The following is a 22556-nucleotide window of genomic DNA, read 5'->3' on the forward strand; positions in this document are numbered from 1 at the left end:
AGTAAAATTTTCTAGATTCGATTTGAAATATAGGCCTAATACAGACCTATCAGTCATCGTTAGTTCTAAATAGCTAAGATTTTCTGCAAAGAATTCTGAATTCTTCAAGAACAAGTAGTCTATTATATATTATTTTTAAGTACTGTATTATAAACTTAAAGATGAACTTATAAATTTCTCTTGTGAACATTTTACTAAATTTACTTAACTCGTTCTCCCGATATAGTTTTCAAATAGCTATTTCAGTTGTTTTTAAATGCCATTTCAGCTATAAGTTTTTCTAACTTATGCGTTTTTTTTTATCGAGACCTCCATAAAACTGAATAAACGAAGTTTTACTACAGCCTAGTATATACAGTCACGAAGCTCAACACGTAGTAAATATGCATCCATAGATAGTTGTTAACCACTATAGAATCGCTACTATCGCCTCATTATAGACAATGCGAAATAGTACCCGCACAGTCTATTGTTCCTAGTACCCTCATAATTCAAGCTTCGTGACTGTATATATTAGATTGGTTTCACTGTATATTTCTCTCTCTCTCTCTCTCTCTCTCTCTTAGGGTACGTACACGTTCGAGCAACGATAAACGATAAGAGAAATGATCTATTATAGCGACGCTTTGGTATTATCAAAGAATCAAGTGTTCATATCGGAGCAACGAGGACGCGGGAAGCGAACATTTTGATTTGTCAGTAGAAGATATTCTATGCATCCACTTAATGAGAGAAGATATATAGAAAGTATCAGCTGCCAAGTTCAAGCTTAATATAACTTAAATACGTACAAAATTAAACCCGTTTCTCATCCCAAAGATAGTATAAATTCGTTGAGTTGTGATTGGTTCTTGTGATCACATAACATAGGACGAATAAATACACAACTGATCAATTTGTCAATATCTACAATAATTAATTTAATAAGCCGAAATAATAATAAATCGATTAATATTCGGATATATTGATAACCACCGGTATTTATACAGATTAATATTATCTTAATCAGAGATCATATGAACGACAAGGGCGAAGAAAATGGAACTTTTCTTTTTCGTTGCTTTTATCGTGTATCTTCGCTTTTATCGTTACTCCAATATGCACACCTCAATGACAACGCATGCTTCAATTCTCTCTGGTATAACATCGCTGCTTTTATCGTTTATCGTCGCTCCAACGTGTACGTACCCTTAGAAGTTCCTCGTATTTTCCTGAGTTAAATGTTGCAACTGTTCCTTATTTACATTCTGAAAACTGATAACCTTAGTTTTCAGTTTTATATGATTTACAAATCCATGTCAAATTTAAGTACTGTATAGTAAAAAAAATCGTCATCATTTTCATCAGCAGCATCATCATTAATAAACAGTGGCGGCTCGTGAACTTGTGGATTGGGAGAACTGCAGTAGATTTCGGTACATACAAATTTCACTTCTTGATACCATTACTAATAAGTATAGAACAAAAATAAATGCACTACATATCGAAAAACCAAAACTTCCTGACTTAGTTGGGAGATGTCTGTAGAACCATTTGCTAATCCCTAAGAAAAACTAATACCATCGATTTCAGTCTGAATTTCAGATCGGCAGACATTCAACTTACAATCTACCAGTTCATTCTGAATTGTCTTAGAATAACTTTAAACAGTGACATGTTCAAAATGATTTTTGAGAGGCTCGTTTAGATTACTCACGAATTGTAGCAACCCACGAAACACATCAGGGTTCTTCGAATCGTTTTTTCATCATGTGCCCTAAGGGGAAGTTCATATTGGCCACAAAACTTGATACAATCATTTTTTTAAAATAATTTCACGATTTTTTATCACTTCTTGATTATGTTTGAGAATGTTTGTTCTGTTCGTTTCATTTAATTGCACAGCAGTATGAGTTGCGTAACATAGCCAATGAAACAACATTTTTCAGGTGAGACTGCGAAGATTCGTGCATTTTGCTTTTTAGGGGCAAATGTCCTAAATCTGTCACACCACTCCTAGTCCATGCAGTATCACCACCGAAGAGGAGGCAAGGAAAACAAAATACAGATTTTTTTTTGCTCACATCCACGTAACCACAAATGCTTAGCGTAAATTTCATTGTTATACTTCCTTACATATATGCACTATTTCGGCTGGATGAAGCTTAAGTAAGATTTAAGTCATTTAAGTCGGGTAACGGACGACCCTTTAATTTTACTTCATTACATCAATATTCTCCGCAAGGGAAAAATAAAATGAATATTCTGTAATTCACACATACTCATGCTTGCACATTTGCACTGGTTAAGTTACGGTATTAAGACGTCACACCAAAGCAACACTCAGATATACTGATGGTCAACAATTTTCTAAAACTGGAAAAGAAGTCTCTTTCGTATTTTACGTGCTATATCAAAAGGATTCTACTCATGCAATCATTTTGAGTTAAGGCAAATATTAGGTTCTGCTGGAGGCTGGATATATACGTAATAATAAGGCAAAAGAGAATATTAATTTCGTTATATTAACTCGATAAGATTCTACGACAATAAGTATGTGAAAAGAAAATACAAATTTTGTCATTAAGTTTCAAGGGAATAGAGAATCCATTTGACGCAGCATTACAATAGCGGTGTGAGAGGAGAGGAAAGTTCCCTTGTTGCCTGGCTCTGCAACCACTGCAGCGAAATATAGGTTTTAAACAGCGGCAGTTTTCCTCTGCTCCCCTTCACCCCTCTACCCCCTGACCATGCAAGACACACTCTCTATGAGCTGACCACCCTGTAGATCCCAGGACGACTTTGAATGCAGTGTCAATTCCAATACAGTCGACGCGCAAAAATATTATGCATAAGATAATAGTACATATTCCCGGCCAGATGAAATATAAAGCAGTTTACCAATAAAAGCTGTAACAATTCTTCTAAAAATTAAAATAAATATTATTTTTATTTTCCTGTCAAAGCAGGGAGTGCTGCAGCTCCGCAGCTCTTATGGACGAGCCGCCCCTGTTAATAAAGCATTATTGTCATCAATTTATTTACTTTGCTTTACAGATTCTGTTAGCTGTCAACTTCTGTATAGCAATCAACACATTATTAATTATGATAATACTCGTGTAGCTGTACAGTAAATAAACGGAACTGGCACATGATCGGCTAACTTTTTGTTCTGTGCTCGTGTGGCTCGTGTGCCAACCGATTCGCCCTCGCTGGTGGTCGGTATTCTCTGTAAATGATGAAGTAAAGCAGGCTCATCTGTGCCAATTAACTACTTTTCTTCTAATTGCAATTACATCATGGCCTCTTGACCAAGTTGTTATTTATAGCGATCAACTTCTACCGCGTTTCATTGAAATAGATATATCACAGCACACTCAAGTAGGGATATCTTATGCCAAGTTTTACCGTCAGATGGCAGGAGTGTTCCATGCGGTGCAACATGTTGTAGGGCTATGTTTTGTATGTATGTATGTATTTATTTATTCACACTGCAATGGGTATATACCCGGTGGCAGTGGTAACTAATTACACTCAATAATGACAATAATAAACTTGTTAATTAAAAATACACTTAATAATAATACCAATAATTAATACTAACAATAATTTATAATAATAATAATAATAATAATAATAATAATAATAATAATAATAATAATAATAATAATAGGGAATATCCTAAATTAAATGAAGCACTATCACTTAAAATAACATTTAAAATAAATCTAATTTGTATCTTAAATCTAAGTTCTAACTAAAACCCACGAGTATGATATGTTCATATCTGCACAAGTACCTTTCAACATTACACTCATTTCGCTGTCAACTCACTCACTGCACTGGAACTACGACACATTTCACTGATTCTATCCTGATTTCACTAACACTTCAAAAACATTTCACTGTTCAAATACTTTGCACTGCCACTATAAACTATAAAGCTACCCTAACAGGAACACGTTTCGCTGACGCAACACACTTCACTGACACAACATAATTCTTCACTGATACAACACTTCAATAACAAAATATCATTTACATCCTTTACATACTGTGTGTAGTTATCGTCTATTAGTAAAGTCCTTAAACCTATTTTTAAATACGTTTTTGGTGGTTGATAAAGCCTTTAGTAAGTCTGCAGGTAAAGCATTCCAGTCCCTGATAGTACGATTGAGAAAAGAAAACTTTCCAGTGTCCGTCCTCTGTCTTCTTTCCCTCAATTTATATGAGTGGTCGTTCCTTGAAGAGCAATTTGGCGGTTGCAACCTATTTTTTATTTCTCTCCAGGCAGGCTCACCTCCGTATGTTTTGAACAGTGCGCATAATCGAATTCGCGTTCTCCTGTCCGTGAGTGTGTCCCATTTTAATGGTGAATTTTTCCGACAACACTTGAGAGCCCGTTTTTGAATCAAAAAACACTTCCGGTACCGGGAACCGAACCCGAGCCTCCTGGGTGAAAGCCAGGTATCCTAGCCACTAGACCATACCATATGCTACAGTTGATTACGTTTTCCCGCTTGTTGGTTTTCTGTGCGTGTCAAAATTATATTTACAGTTATTTTGTATAACCTAATATAATTTAATATTTTCTTACCTCATAATTTAATTTAATTTACAATAAATAATAACGTAAACCTGTATAATATTGAGCGATTCCCCGGGATGGATGGGGAAATCTGCAGTATGCAGAATATAAATACGAGTAAATTGAATGTGCAAGAACCTAAACGAGAACTTTGAGAACGAGGTGCACGAATATAAAAATAGGAAATATATCGAAAGTGAATATTGCCCTCTTTAATAATTAGTATTTAAGAACCGTACGCTAAAAACAGGATATGCAGCCACCAATGTGTTTCTTATAGGGAAGAGACTATCGAGATTGAATTCCTTGTATTTTTTCTGTAGTTGCAGAAAGATCAAATGCAATTTTTAATAGGATGTTATATAATATGATCGCAATAGTATCACGATTAGTAGTGTGTTTTGTAGGTTAAGGACATGCAGTTTTGAATACTGTGTGGGATGATTTTGAAAATTTGAACTTAAAACATGGCCTTAATAATTAGGGTACAGTACATTAAAAACATTATTCACGAAATGGATTTCACTAGGGATCGTCCTGGATAATAAACATTCCAGTTTATCGAGAGTTTACTGCAGGCGTAAAATTCGGAGACTCCTACAACTCCTGCATCATAGCTCGCTGTCGAGGTTGCATATATTTTTATTAATTTTTCTTTTTCCTCTTCCAAAATGAAACTATAGTCAACAATTCCTTACTTGAAGTAGTTACTTTTATTTAATAGCTAGCTCTTTCAAGGCCTACTTGTATTACTTATATTTTTTAAGGTTTAAAGCATATATTCAGAATATTTCGGGACCTGATTGAAGACAAAAAGCTTTCCCTGGTTTTTACATATAGGAACATAACAAAAATTTGTCATTTTTAGTTGTTTTTAAGAGTATTTAATATACTAATACACTACGTATATCCTCACAGTCTTACTAATAAGCCGTGTATAGTTTTTATACGAAACTTATGCAGAGTTGGCACAGAAAACGTTACTAATAAGCCGTGAATAAGCTATGGACGTATAAACAGGCTGTAACTATACAATGGGAATTGCTTTGCAGTAGTTATATACACGAAATACCTTGTTTAAGCGTTGTATACAGGAAAAAAATGGCCGCCCCTCTAACAGCAGTTCGTATCGACTGCCATTTTATGATGATGGATGCCTTGTAACCACAGAAGAATAACACCAAAGATCATAGAATTATTAGAATAATATTGCTGTAGCTTGTACTCTTTGACCAAAATGTAGTGTGGTAATCGATTAGAGCCAGTTGTACTATCGATATTTAACACGCCACACTAGAGCGCTCTACCGGATGCAGTAGAGAACCTCAGATATTCTATTACCTTTCGTAACGAAGTAATGACGAAACTATGACGTAGCTGTGTAACAGTTATACTGTTATACACGACGTATGTAGTGTTACAAACCTCCTACATCTATATTAAGTATTAAATTACATAATTCTGATTGTTGTCTTATACAGAGTAAATGTCCGATTATTAAAGAGTCCTTTGAAGTTAAGTATTTAGGCATAATTTTCGATAATCATTTAAAATGGAACCAACACATTAATTACCTTTGTAATAAATTACGTAAAATAGTATATTATTTTGTTTTATTGAGGAATTACTTGTCAATAAGTTTATTACGTACAATATATTTAACTTTATTTCAATCGGTAATTATGTATGGAATTATAGGATGGGGTAGCTCATTTAAATCCAATTTTAATCCACTTTATTTATTACAGAAGAAAATAATTAAAATATGTCTTCATAAACCTATTGATTTTCCATCTCAAAATTTGTTTATAGACTTTAATGTACTTAACGTAAGACAAATTTATTATATTGTATTAATAAAATTCATACATAAAAATCGAAATAATTTTGAATTGTATTCTCATAGTTATGAAACAAAAGGTATGAATTCTTTAAGATTGTTTGAACCAAAATGCAACACTGTTACAGTATTTAATCATAGTAGTAATTTAGGCCCAAGAATATATAACAAATTTATATTTAAATATCCTAATCTTGTCAATTCTAATAGTTCTAGTATTAAATTTAAAAAGTTATGTATGGATTTTATAAAAATTGAAAAATTTTAAATTTAAATTTATATACTATTATTGCAAATTGTATTGTATAATTATTAATTATAATTGTAATGTATAATTATTAATTTCAATTCAGGAATCCGCCCCTGAGCACGAGTTCTACTCTTTCAGGGGCGAGCTAAAGTTTCTCTGTATATTTTATAATTTATGTTACAATTATTAGCAAAATAATAACAGTCTTACTAATAAACCGTGTATAGTTTTTATTCGAGACTTATGCAGAGTTGAGACAGAAAACGTTACTAATAAACCATGCATAAGCGATGGATGTATAAACAGGCTGTAACTATACAATGGGAATTGCTTTGCAGTAGTTATATACACGAAACCCCTTGTTTAAGCGTTGTATATAGCGAAAAAATGGCCGCCCCTGGCCCCTCTAACAGCTGTTCGTATCGACTGTCATTTTATGATGATGGTTACCTTGTAACCACAGAAGAACAAACCAAAGATCATAGAATTATTAGAATAATATTGCTGCAGCTTGTACTCTTTGACCAAAATGTAGTGTGGCAATCGATTAGAGCCAGTTGTACTATCGATATTTAACACGCCACACTAGAGCGCTCTACCGGATGCAATAGAGAACCTCAGATATTCTATTACCTTTCGTAACGAAGTAATGACGAAACTATGACGTAGCTGTGTAACAGTCATACTGTTATACACGACGTATGTAGTGATTATTAGTAAGGAATTTACATACGACGTATAAACGAGCTACTCATTGTATAAGTATAAGACAGTTAAACGTCTGTATATAGAGTTTTTATTAGTAAGACCGTAAATAAATAAATAAATAAATAAATAAATAAATAAATAAATAAATAAATAAATAATTAAATAAATAAATAAATAAATTATTAGTAAGGAATTTACACACGACTTATAAACGAGCTACTCATTGTATAAGTATAAGACAGTTAAACGTCTGTATATAGAGTTTTTATTAGTAAGACCGTAAATAAATAAATAAATAAATTATTAGTAAGGAATTTACACACGACTTATAAACGAGCTACTCATTGTATAAGTATAAGACAGTTAAACGTCTGTATATAGAGTTTTTATTAGTAAGACCGTAAATAAATAAATAAATAAATAAATAAATAAATAAATAAATAAATAAATTATTAGTAAGGAATTTACACACGACTTATAAACGAGCTACTCATTGTATAAGTATAAGACAGTTAAACGTCTGTATATAGATGAAAGAGTAATGGAACGGAGAAAAATTCTCTCCGGCGCCGGGATTTGAACCCGGGTTTTCAGCTCTACGTGCTGATGCTTTATCCACTAAGCCACACCGGATACAACCCCGACGCCGAACAGAATCGTCTCTGATTGAGTTCCAACTCTTGGGTTCCCTCTATTGGCCGCCCTTTGCACTACGTCATAGATGTCTATGAACATAGGACCGAAGTCCACACATGTGCTCAGGTGCACTCGTTATGAGTGACTAGTTGGCCGGGATCCGACGGATGGAAATATCATATGTACTTCGGTACATTGAAATAATATGTCTGTATATAGAGTTTTTATTAGTAAGACCGTAAATAAATAAATAAATAAATAAATAAATAAATAAATAAATAAATAAATAAATAAATTATTAGTAAGGAATTTACACACGACTTATAAACGAGCTACTCATTGTATAAGACAGTTAAACGTCTATATATAGAGTTTTTATTAGTAAGACCGTCAATGTTTATATACCGAAAAACAAATGCACACGCAAAGCATCCCTCATAGTACACGTGCGCTATCCGTTGGTGCTAGTTCAGGATATCCCTGTTGACTGTGAACGGAGTATGGAAAGTTGTAGATCCTTTGTTCACTAGAACCGTGGGTCGTTGTTCTGCATTGCTGCATGTTTTAACGAGCTCGTGGGTTGCCTCCATCCGACTTGCGCTCGGGAGGAGCGTCGGTTGCCCGGGGAACCAATAGGACTTTCTCGGTTTTGCTTCGAATGTACGGTCGCGCCGCCATTCTTCTTACCGACAACATAACATGCAGTGCAGACTCATAATACTCGCCGATTCGCCGTCGCCGTCGTACCGTCACGGCTCGAACACAGAAAAAAACATCGCAGCGACATCGAAACACGTGTGTTTTAAAAATAGCTATACATCATCGTGTGACTTCACAAGTGGAAAATGTTACAAATGTCAGTGGGAACTGAAATATTTCTAAAATGCTCTTGGTGGTTTTTTTCGACTGAATATATGGGGAGAAATAACACTTTCTGACTAAATGTATCGTGACAAAAAGTATGAATAACATGGGAGCTGTCATTTCTTAATCAGGGTAGGTATTAGTTTTAATCTCATATACTAGTTTATGATTTGTGTATAATTAATTTTAAAGTCACATAGAGTACTGCAAAATTTAGAATAACGCTTGACATAAAAGAAAAAAATATATATATTAGTAGATATATTTTATGTTATTGCATGTTATTATTATTGTAATTTTTAACTGTCATTTCATTAATGAACCATATACACCTCCTCCTTCCTCTCTCTAAGAACCTTCTTTCTCTTTTTACCTTAATCTTTATTGTTTAATGTGTTTTAAAACAGTGAAAGAATTCTGAATGGGATAATTTTACCCTCAACTAGAAACAGCTTGTATTATTTCAAAACTGCAAGGTTACAAAGACAATGCTACAGCTGTAGGGAATGGATCAATGCTTTTAAATTGCTTGTGTGGATGCTGGAGTGTAGTGCGAGATCAGATTTGTGGTTAGGAGACGTAAGAAGGGAAGGATGTGATACGATAGCCCCACATATAGTTATGTTATAAGATCTATATCTATAACAGAACAGGCTTAGAAATTCAAGTAATTTGCACTTGAAGCTCCCATGTGGTCCACAATCGATCGAAGGTCAACGCGGAGAGGTGTAAATATTGAACTTGTCAGAGGCGAACGATGGGAAGACGTGATACGAAAAATAATAGTTATGTCATAAACATTCAATACGTGCATTATATGTACGCGATTTACTGACGTTTTACTTACTATATTAGCAGTAATGAATTTATTAGGATTAAGTCTGTGAATTACAAATGTGTTGTTGGCCAGAATATGTTCAGGCTAGGTACAAATTTTATTAAAATGAACTTAAAGTTTTTTTAAATTGGAAACAACCCCATGAATAATAATATGGACCATTCTTTTGTCGACAGGTCGATAGAAAGCTTTTCTGTATTGATCTGCACTCATTGTGACTTATTTTGTTTCTATTTACTGCAATCCAATCACAGATAGTTCCACTAGATTCATTTATTGTGCTTCATAATCGATTACACAAAATCAATCTGTTTCGCTTCCAGACAAAATAGGGGATTCTAATGCCGTTAGATCGCCCTAGCCCTCTTTGTTGTTTTGATCAGTATTTTTCTGCTGTTTTCGATAGTCTTGCATTTGCGATACGTGGTCTTTCCATTTGTTATTATATTTATGAATGCTGCTAGTTATGCTGTCAATATTTAATCCTTGTATTAATATCGTCATTGTTTTCGTTAGTCCTGCAGCTGTTCTGTCATATGGAACCTAAGTCTTCTGTAAAGGACCTTTTGGACTAATTTTTCCCCATCAGATGGCATAATTAGAATAACCAAAATTTAAGGAGTGTATCCGTGCACACGTTTTTTATTAGTGCTTTTTAATGCCTCAAAAGTTTTGTCCGCGTCATTACATTTTAAAACACGTACGTATTGTTATGTATTGTACTTAATTGATGCTGGGATAGATTTCTATGTATATGACGAACATAGACTGTTTGCTGGATGCTCTTAAAGATGGACAAGTTTAAACAGAAGTGCGATTTATGTGAAATTAATGTCTTTTAAACTTAAAACGCCGTTCAACGGTATCCAGTAATGTAGTAATAATAGAAATAATCGTGATTAATCTTGTCATTTTTATAACAAAAGACGATCTGTACAATGTCGTAATTAATTACCGTACTTCATACATTGTGTTTCTTTGCGATTCGTTTATGTTTTAAATATGGATTAATATTCATTATATTTAGATATTGTTTTGTAGACATTTAAACAATTGAAGGGACATGGAAGACCTCCCCCTCTCTCTACATACATACATACATACATACATAGTGTTAAAAAGCTTTCAATATTTGAGATTAATATTCATCAAAATAAGAAAAAAGTGTAATAAACATAGGTCCTAAAATTAATATCTTCCGCAATGTGAGTACCGTACTAATAGTTGTTCATAGCATGATAAGAGATGCCCAATATGATTTTCATTGAAAAAATAATCAATATTATGAGAAGTGTTCATTAAAACAAGAAAAGAGTCTAATAAATATGGTTCCTAAAATGAAATTTTGTACGAAACAAGGGCTTTGAAACTGGTATTGTAAAAACAGCATATCTTCTAATGAAGGTTCTTTGCTTGTTTCTTATTGGGTACAGAATATCATATCGGAAATGCTTAGTGAAGTATTCTACCTTGTTATTACCGCCGTGTTTAGCTTGGACAACGGCGGTGCTAGATATATGGACAACTATAATCCCGTCGCTCTTATTTTCGGCAGCCAATCACGTTGCAGGTCGGCTACATTTAAACGTGTGCGTCTTGTCATTCGCTATTGATGATGTAATGAATTTCCTCAGGCTCGATAAATACTTAATATAATCGCCCGCCATTTTGGCTCTTTCGTTGGCGTTCGCAGAAATCACATGAGGACGTCATTTGCCGCTCAATTATTTGCTCAATTACAGTGCGTTTGATTTATTATCATAGGAGCTACAACATGATAATGTTTAACGGTGAAGCAAATAGATTCCTCATCTGGTAGCTCGGCAACGAAAGAACAAAAATGGCGAACGATACTACCTACCTAGACTTTATAGAGCCTTCACTTCCTAAGACGTAAGCAAAGGGGAGGAGTCACACCGGAAATAACAGCGACACAACTATAATAACGTTTGGATATAGGCCTACCCTTGGGGGTTAAATGTACTGCATTTCACATTTTATCTCCTACAGTATATCTTGCCTTAACAGAAATAAGGATACGTCGAATTACAAGTCAAACTGTATACTGGAGCATGTATATGATCCTCTATCATAGTTCAGGTTTTAGGAATACACTTCAGTATTGTAAGTCGTAGTACTAAAATAGTACTGCTGATCTGTCTGGTTGCTTGAAAATAGCTATGGTACATTAAGCAATTATATTGAATATTTCACTTTAAATGGTGTTGTATGTAGTCTACACTTGACGTTTTGGCTTTCATCTTATATTCTTGCTTTCAATAGAGGATCCAAGTTCCCCATAAATTCCAAAAGTTCAATAAAATTTCCTTTACTATTGCTGTTTTTAGAGTCATCCTGGCTACTTTGAGCTATTACATTTTAATGCTGTGTAACGTAAACCGTAAACCGTAAACCCTCAACTATCGGTGCCAAATATCGTCTATGACTTTCATTTGAGCTGCGTAAGTGTCACTAATGATGGTGGATACTGAAGCTTCCCCTTCCATTTTTTCATGGCTTTGAATGATTCCCATGATATCGTGGCAGTTTTGTGTCTGGCTGTTGTCATGTTTCCGGAAACCCGAATCCTTGTCCAAAGTTTTTCACCCCCCCCCCCCTCAATTATTATACCCTGTTCTGGTGAATGTAGGAACAAGTGTGCTGTCGGATAAAAAAAATCTGCATTGAAAGCAAAATGCGGAATATTTTCTTTTCTCTTACTAGTCTACTAAGCTAGGCCTATAGTCTTAAGTCTAATGATTTGAATCAAAGAAGTCTTGCTTTTAGAAAGTTCAATACATAAGTGTTCTGCCCAAGGGCAGGTCTTTCACTGCAAACCCAGCATTCTCCAATCTTTCCTATTTTCTGCCTTCCTCTTAGTCTCTGCGTATGATCCACTTATTTTAATTTCGTCTATCATTTGATATCTTCTTCTACCCCAAACTCTTCTCCCGTTCACCATTCCTTCCAGTACATCTTTCAGTAGGCGGTTTCTCCTCAGCCAGTGACCCAACCAATTCCTTTTTCTCTTTCTGTTCAGTTTAAGCATCATTCTTTCTTCACCCACTCTTTCCAACACAGCTTCGTTTCTTATTCTGTCTGTCCATTTCACACGCTCCATTCTTCTCCATATCTACATTTTAAATGTTTCTATTCCCTTCTCTTCACTTCGTCGTAATGCCAATTTTTTCTGCCCCATACAATGTCACACTCGACACAAAGCACTTCACTAGTCTCTTCCTTAGTTCTTTTTCCAGAGGTCCGCAGAAGATGCTCCTTTTTCTGTTAAAAGCTTCCTTTGCCATTGCTTTCATCCTTTTGACTTTCTGGCTGCAGCTCATATTACTGCTTATAGTACACCCCAAGTATTTGAAGCTGTCCACTTGCTCTACTGCCTCATTTAGAATTCGCAAATTTACCTTCTTTATTTTTCTTCCGATAACCTTGGTCTTCGTCTTGTTTGCATTTATCTTCATCCCATACTACTCACAGCTGTCATTTAGCTCCAGTAGCATATCCGTTAGTATCGTCTTCTCTTCTGCTAACAACGCCATATCATCAGCAAATCTTATGCACTTTATTCTTCTTCCTCTTACTTTTATCCCTCCCATGTTCTGAAAACAGTTCTTCACCAAATCCTGCAAGTAGATGTTACGGAGTCATTATTACGCACTGTTTTAAACAATTACTTTTTCATAAAATTGATGAAAGATACATAATAATTACTGTATTCATGTGACATTCATTTTTATGTTGGGAGGGCTTAAGGGTGGGATGAAATTAATTTTGGTTGGGCTCCAGCCCACCAAAGCCCTCTGTAGGCGCCGCCCCTGATTAGAGTCCGCTGACTTTGTAGCTGCAACAACGCGTAACAGTAGAGAATAATAATAATAAATAATAATAATAATAATAATAATAATATTTTAATGCGAATGTTGTGGACCATCGGCAAAGTCTTTTGAAAGTAATTACTCCAGAATTTAATCAGGAAGAACTTTTTTTTTTAATTAAGTAAACTTTATTGTGCATAAATAAATACATTATAGTTGGGAATAACAGGAATAGAGAAAGGAAAAAAAAAAAAAACCTGATACTTGTTTATGGGTATTGCCCATTGGCAATCCCAAAAGTACCCTATAGCTTCATATCACTATGCCGTTTTCTATGAAAGAACTGAGGAAAAAACTTGCTTTTGTGATCTAAGAAGCCTCACTAGACCTGAAGCTACTACGATACCTCGCGGCCAACTTGGTAGAGATGAGTAAACACAATTTGTCAAAGAGGCATATGTTTGCAAACATACGAGTAGGCCTATTGTAATGTAGACATAATATTATGGTTCAATGTTGACAGCCAAGAGCATTGTTGTGTTTCTTTATACGCAAATAAATTTATGTAAGATTGTTTTACACGTTTAAGACCCCTCATACCATTCCACATTTCATTAGCGAAGATCTGTTTTATGGGTTATCGTCAAACTAGAGAGGAAATACACATTTCGCATCGTCGCGTCGCTCTGTTTTTATAACCTTAATAAAAGTTGTATGAAGATAGATTCATGCTATACTCACCCTTCAAGTCTGTTCCTTTCAAAGCGAAGAAATTTCACATCAGAGACGCAACAAAGATTCTGAGTTTTCTCAGTTTGAGCTATTTTACAGAAATACCTAAATTTTGTGGATTGGTTATGATTGTTAGAGCCCAGATTTTAATATTATGACGTCTTTTATATTCTATTATATAGATTATAGTAAATTATTTTTGTTTATTTATCCTGGTGCAATTAAAAAAAAAGAAAGACACCATTGTTTTTGACGTGAATACATCTTTAAACTCAGACCAACACATGAGGTACCACGACGGAAACTGCAATGTAACGTTTGCAGAGTGATTCATTCCGACACTATAACTTCGTGACAACACGATTGAAATAAAATATGTGGTCTCTTTCTATTGGGTATACGACTACGATGCGAGCATGATCTTGAATTGGCGCCACGCATGCGCGAGGCACGGGTGGGTTCCGCGGCGACTGTCTGTCATTTTGGACGTAGGCGAAAATTTCCGGACAGTATATCTCGCGACTTGGATGTAGTAGTGCGCTGATTTTTGGTGCCAAATGAAAGATCTCGTCTAGATCTGTCGATTTAAGCCCACGAATTTACGTAAAATCCACGGCCGTGTCCTCGATAAAGTCATATCCCGATTTTTTACCATCTTTGTTTTTGGGTATATATTTTTGGTTTTTGCGTTAGTATGTTTATTTCTCTCCTGCATAATTATTTTGTCATTTTAAAGTAATTTAGGGCTCAAGCTTGGTTTTATTGAGTTACAGTATTCAATACAACAATGTTGTAACAAAGTAGACTTACTTTATACTCATACGCGTACTTTATAGTATCTTATCGCAGTGTAACGGAACGATATGAAAATGCTTCAATATAAATATATAAAACTAATAATGCGTGTTTTCACATACAGAATGTCCCGTCAGTTGTGCACTTTAAAGATGTGCATCGTGTTATACATTTGGAAACAAACGAAACATGTTATATGAACTAATTTGTTAATATGGCTTAGTTACATAGATATGACAAAGAGAAGATATCAAAGATGTCGTTTCTGACCACGTAAATGTTTATCATATCGTATCATAGCAGCTGTTCAAAGGTGCATTACAATCGTAGCATAGACGTGCTCGTGTGGGATGTCTTCCAGTATACACCAGACTCTTTAGATGACAGAATAACCAAAAATCACAAGGCATCAGGTCGGGTGATCTTGCCGGCCACGGAACAGGTCAATTCAGTTCCCTGGAAATTTCATATCAAATATTTGAGATAATTGAAGCGTACGTGGGGCAGGAGCACATGGATTCAACCGTACGTCCCCCAGAAAAGACTCATGTCAGTACGTTCCCCATTAGAATTCCCGTTGTGCCCTGTTGTGAGGAGCTAGAAACTAAGCGCTAAATTTGTGAATGTGCATTAAGAAAAATATCATAAATGATGTAATAAAAAAGTTAGGGCGATTGATATAAAAATTATTTGACTTGCACCACTTTGTTCGCGAGTAAAGAAATGCCCCTCCCCCATATGTGACTAGTTGCAGGAAATGGGACCTAAAGTCGGATTTTTTTTTTTGCTTTTTTTGTGGTTTCAAAAAGAGGATGAAATACTGAAAATTTAAAAAAAAACATGGTTCTAGATGCTATAGTTTTTAATATATTACTTATTGAATGTTGATATTACTTTATGTACTTTTCGAGAAAAATGCAATTAAAGTTTTCACTTGTTTCCTTAGCAACTATAAGAATGATTTAGGTGTTTAAGAAACATTGTGTAAAACTACGTCCTACTTTAATATGTAAAAAAACCTACTGGTAACGCGAGATGTCAAAACATAGAAATGCAGTTTTTACACCGCAAATTCGTTATTTTGTTCTCCTGTAAAATTTCCTTTCACGACTTTAGTCTCTTTTCGCGCAACGGGCCACATATGAAGCTTATTTTTTAAAATACCTTTGCCATATTTTGTAAATTTTGTTAATGGAAAGCAGAATTATTTTATTTATCGACGTTTTCAACTGCAAATGCCACAATATGAGAGGTGTAAGACTAGTATGATGAATGGCAAAGTTGAAGTTTCGACAAGAATGGGGAAAACGCAGTAAATTTTTCCTGCAACCTTCTCATTCGTGGATATGATTTTTTTACTCGTAAATTTACAATACAAAAACGTCCAATTTAATTCCTTCTTGAAAGAAATCACGCTAAAATTTTTTTCGGCCTGATTTGAACCCGCGAACGACTGACAAGTGATAAACATGACCACTGAAGACTAGATACTTTTTTTTTGACACCGTAATGAATCGTACAAACAGAATCTTTTCGAAGGGTTACTGTCTATGTTTAGATAAAACGAAGGCATAAATGTACGTTTCGTAAGTCTTTGTCCTCCCCAAGATAGGGCCTCGTAAGATACGAAATTTACACTTAATGGTTTGAATTTTTAATCTGCCCGATAGTCACGATTCCATTATTTCATTGATAATTTAAAAATTCGTGTCTAGCACATATGGAAACGAAATGAGATCGTGGTTATGTAGAATAGATAAGAGGAGATATTCGTTCTTTCACAGATTACTATACAGTATGTATTGCATATAGCCACTGGCAAGTCCGTAATTTGTATGCTTCGGGCAACAAATGTTGTGAAACTATCCGCCCGTTATTACGGAAATTTTCTCACGTACTTCCATTCCCTTACCTACACTAACGTTAGCCGAGTTTTAAAAACACATTGAAAATGCAGTTACGTAATATAAACTAATCTGGACATGATTCTGTACTTGGATATTTATTTATTATCTGTATCTTCAACACGTGTATTATACCAAAATGTTTTAATTGTTCATACAGTAGAACCTCTATTATCCGTGGTAATCAAGGGGATGGACTGGACGGTTAATCGAAAAAATCTGATAATCCGTATCATAAAATATTTTCGTAAATTAAGTGCATAACACAATTGCATAACTTCCACCGTGGTCTTGTGTTTAACATGCTAGATAGTGAAGCAGAAGTTTATCGGTCATAATTTAAGTCCGGTTGTCAACAAAGGTTTTATAAGGGCCAAGTAAATTACTTGCGTTGATTCTTTGTGGAAAGATAGGAATAGTAGAGGTTTCTTGTTGTAGATGTACAGATTTTGTACTCTTCATTCTTGTTTTTAATTAAATCGCGCACATTTGTAATGCCAATCTCGTATTCTGATGCGAGAGAAGCCACGATTTCTCTTTTCCCAAACTGATCAATTATTTATTTGTATTTTTATTTTGATACTTAATAAAACACTTTTGGCATCCGTGGAAAATATTTTGGATATAAATTATGAGGTACGAGCACTAGAACAGTAGAACAAGGACTGAATGCTGCACGGGTTTGCTCTAAATTTTGCGGAAGTTTTTGGGACCATTTCTTCGAAAGCAGATAGTGATTATTTTATAATTTGGAAAAACACCTTCAAATAGGCCTACCGGTAAATGTTCCTATTACTGGCAGTACACTTGTAATATGCATGGATAAAAGCTTATAATAACAGATTCTAGAACAGAATAGGTACTAATATAAGGTATAGCATACATGCCTTTTTTCAGCAGCAAAGAAGGAAAGAATAGAATGAGAGAAAAAGTCTGATAATCCGCTGATCGGTTAATAGAGTGACGGATAATCGGGGTTCTACTCTAATTATATTACAACTAATAATAATAATAATAATAATAATGAGGTTCACTCAGCCTCCTATAAAATTGAGTACTGGGTCTTTCCCGGGAGTAAAAGGCGGTCAGAGCGTGGTGCCGACCACACCATCTCATTCTAGTGCCGAGGTCATGGAAAGCATGGGGCTCTACCTCCATGCCCCCCAAGTGCCTTCATGGCATATTACGGGGATACCTTTACCTTTTTCTTTATCTTTAATAATAACAATCATAGTTAGGTTGTGAAAGATGTGCTTTATACTTACTAGATATAGATAACTCGAAGGAAATTTTCTGGCTACAGGTCACTCTAAGGAAATAACTGTCAAACCATAATATAATAGCGTGGCTACGATAAAAAGTAAGGAGTTTAGATTTGGCTTTTTTTTTTCACTGCTGATGAATTGTTTAAAACACGATATTTTAAAAGGTGGATCTATATTCGTTTATGTATTGTAGTAACTTTTAACTCAAAATATCGCTGTTGGTTTAAAAACTTTTGCAAACAAGGGACTTGTGTGTGAGTATAAATACTTTTATTTTAATCGCCTGACTGCACTATTAAGGGAAAGGTACAGATCCGATATTAACCCCTTATCTCCAATAAGAAGGGGGACAAGACTAACTGTGGTAACTTTCGAGGAATATCACTTTTGTTGACGTCGTACAAAATTTTGTCCAATATTCTTTTGAGAAGATTAACTCCGTACGTAGATGAAATTATTGGGGATAATCAGTGCGGTTTTAGGCGTAATAGATCGACTATTGATCAAATTTTTTGTATTCGACAGATATTGGAGAAAAAATGGGAATATAAGGGTACAGTACATCAGTTATTCATATATTTCAAAAAAGGAATATGAGTCGGTTAAGAGAGAAGTTTTATATGATATTCTTATCGAATTCTCGTACCGCGGTCAGCGCGTCTGGCCGCGAAACCAGGTGGCCCGGGTTCGAATCCCGGTGGGGGCAAGTTACCTGGTTGAGGTTTCTTCCGGGGTTTTTCCCTCAACCCAATAGGAGCAAATGCTGGGTAACTTTCGGTGCTGGACCCCGGACTCATTTCACCGGCATTATCACCTTCATATCATTCAGAGCTAAATAACCTAGATGTTGATACAGCGTCGTAAAATAACACAAAATAAAATAAAATAAATCCTCGTACCGAAATAAATAATGTTTGTATAAATAGTTTTTCAACTTAGTGCGTAGTTTCACAGTTATTTTAAAAGTAAAAGTTTATTAAAATGATTCATACATTCATAAATATCTAAATTTGTATTATACTATAAACAAAAAGGTACGCCTAGGTGCCTATGTTCGTTATTTTAATTCATAACCGTTTTAATTGCATGTTGAACAGATGTATACTGCTTTATATTTAACTGTTACTGCACATATTTTGTGGAGTTAAATCAAAGCCTGAATACGTTTGTTGGAGGAAAAAAAAAAAACCTATAAACCGCGGTTGTTTATAAAGATTGTGAACATCAAATGGTACATACATACAATTACTTTATAGAAAGGAAAAAGTATTACAAGGTGACGTCTCTGTTTCTGTTCCTCTTAATGATAGTGAAAAGACATCGTGATAAGTTTAACTGCGGAATTGGTGTCACTGTTAATCGCCTGTATAGATACAACGAAATTTCACTTTAACGAAGTAATTTCAGAGATCCATAGGATTCATTTACTAATATTTGACTGTATAAACGGCTGCGGGTCATCCGAGAAGCTGCAGTGTAGAGGAAAACCCTTCCATTTAGTTGAGAATCGAACCTGCTCCCATCAACCCAATACCGCCTAGATTATCTATTAATTATTAAGATAAATAACGTAGTAATTAATAATCGTGTTGTAACTAGTGTTGTGGGAATTAATCGATTAATCGATCAATTTCTGCTGTAAGATTAATCGATCAAAAATATTTAATCGAATAATCGAGTCGATTAAAATTAATCGGTTGTACTTGATATTAATTATTATTTTGTTAATGCAAACTCAGATTAAAAACTCCGACAGTATTCGTCTCTCAGAAATTGCTTCAAAGCACAATAGTACCATTATTTTGTAACTGCAGAGCAGGTAGAGCGAGGCAAATCTTTGCACAAACACTTCAGAAAGAGATGGAGTTATGAGAACAGTGACTCGTCTACAGCTATTGAAAGCTGAAACACAATGCGAAACCAATATTAAGTTTTATAGTTTTTCAAGAAACCTTTCACCTTGTTGTCAGCTCATCTTCCTACCATATGAAATACATCCTTTTTTGGGATTCGCTCTCATCCCTTAGCCATGGCTACAATCTGTGGAAGTGAGAGAGTAACAATTTTCTTCTCTTTCTAAAATTTTCTAATCCAATTACAATAGGGGCCAGTCTGCTGTTTTGTTGCAGTTTTTTTTTACTGAGTTTGTAGATGAAGCGTGTGTGTTCAGTTTGCTAAAAAAAAAAATCAGATTTCTGTGGTCTGTGAAAACTCCGTTATGTCATATGAGAATTTGAGAGGTAAACTCAGTGAAACGTTTGAATTTAAATTGAACGATCGTGGAGAAGTGTTTGACAGAAAAAAAAAGTTTTTCGTTTTTAGTGATGCAGGAAACGAGCGGCACTTAATTCGTAGCATGTGAATGCACACACATGTTTAAAATAATGGATGAAGCAGTATTAACTAGGTGAGTCCCAAAAAATTGTGTTTATCTAAAAAATTTCCGGTGAAATTAACACAATAAATTATAAGCCTGTTAATAAATGACTAAAATAGCATTGTTTTGTAATATAACGATATAGTATATATACGACATTTAATACTTATGCTTATCACCGAACACAAATTAAGTTTAACAATAATTGTGTATTACAGTATATTAAAAACTTTTTCATATCGATCAAAGATCGATTAATCGATTAGATTCAAATAGTTAATAGACTAAATATTTCGATCGACAGCACTAGTTGTAACGTATTAATGCTTTCATATAGGCCTATACCGTGTTTAATTCATATCATATTCACAATTCAGTCTTGAAGCATTTGTATTCATGTAACAAAGATGTCTCACAAACGTCAATTGACAAGAGAAGCCTTTGTGAAGACAGCTTTAGTAGAATATTACTTGTCTCTTCATATAAGCAAGTTCAGGAACTAGACGTGGGCGATCAGACCTGATTTTTATGACACTGATATCGTAATCGGTTTTAGATATTCGTTGACATTGATATCTTTATTCTTCGGATGCTTCATTTTATCCATTTATATACCTTTCGAGTTCTGCCATTCATACACGGAACCTGTTGGCCTCGGATTAGTTTCCTGCCGTCGCATTCAGGACATTAAGGGACACTGAGACTGAATTTTGAAACTTTTAAAGATTTTGATTGATATCTTTCAAATTCGGCGGGTTTGTCATGTCTGTACGTTTAAATAACAGTATCAAATTTCATCAAGTTTCATTCATTAATTCCTTAGGGCCATATTCATAGACATTCTTAGCGCGGGCTTCCGGTGGATGATCAGCGAACTAACGTTTTTCGTATTCATAAACCAATGTTAGTGATATGATATGATATGTATCCTGTACAAGTAATCACTCGATAGCCGTGGCTAGTTTAGCACGTTCGTAGCGCGGGTTAGCGAAATGTCTATGCATAGCACCCTTAGGGCCGTATTCATAGACATTTTTAGCGCGGGCTTCTGGTGGATGATCAGCGTTTTTCGTATTCATAAACCAGTGTTAGCGATAGGATATGATTTGAATTCTGTACAAGTAACCAGTGGATAGCCGGGGCTAGCTTAGTACGCTCTAGCGCGTGCTGTAAAATGTCTATGAATAGCACCCTAAGATATTAATTTTCACGTATTTTAATGATATTACATTATGTGTAAATTCAAAACATCCCTGACGCCTTCAGAATTGTTTTAGCTTTTGAAAACCTTCTGTGAAGCACTTAAATTTCACGATATAGAAAACTGCACTTGGCTTTTTAAATTTGAGAATTGGTCATGGGATAAAAATTTTCTTACAAATCGTAATTTTTGCTTGATAATTTTCTTTAATGTTTAGAAGTTAAAAATTCATATCATGAAAAGTTTTCAATGAAGAGCTGATTTCATGCACAGCTTTGTGTATTGGAGAGTATGCTGAGTATTCTTGCAAACGGAGCAAAATGGAAGCCGCTAGGAACTTTAGTATTGACCAAAAACGTAGTTTTGAGAAAACGCAGTTTTTATTGGATGTGATAGATTTAAAAGAGGTCGCCAAACCTTTAAAAGTAGTAGTGAGGTCTAAATATAGCACAGAATATTAAACAAATGTCAAATGTATAAGGTAATTATATATATATATATATATATATATATATATATATATATATATATATATATATATTCATTCGTGATTTCTCATATGCGACTGTATTGTGGATTTATAAGAATCTTGTCAGAAGTATAAAGATCCTCAGTTTTGTCGGTAGAACTTTAGAGCGCCACAGGCGTAGCTCAGTCGGCTAAGATGCTTTCCTGCCGATCAAGAGTTGCATTCGAGCGCGGGTTCGATTCCTGGCTTGGGCTGATTACCTAATTGGGTCTTTTCTAAC

At 34.7% G+C, this 22556-nt stretch overlaps 1 protein-coding gene across 2 annotated transcripts in view; it reads left to right on the forward strand.

Moving 5' to 3' along the window:
* Positions 1–8596: 8596 nt before the first annotated feature.
* LOC138703629 (uncharacterized) overlaps positions 8597–22556 on the forward strand; it is a 316932-nt gene continuing 302972 nt past the window's right edge. For both annotated transcript variants that reach the window (XM_069831674.1, XM_069831673.1), the window contains exon 1: positions 8597–8997. The gene's annotated coding sequence lies outside the window, so the exon portion shown is untranslated. The remainder of the gene's footprint in view (positions 8998–22556) is intronic.

The sequence above is a fragment of the Periplaneta americana genome, chromosome 7 (genome assembly GCF_040183065.1).
Source record: "Periplaneta americana isolate PAMFEO1 chromosome 7, P.americana_PAMFEO1_priV1, whole genome shotgun sequence".
Classification (NCBI taxonomy): domain Eukaryota; kingdom Metazoa; phylum Arthropoda; class Insecta; order Blattodea; family Blattidae; genus Periplaneta; species Periplaneta americana.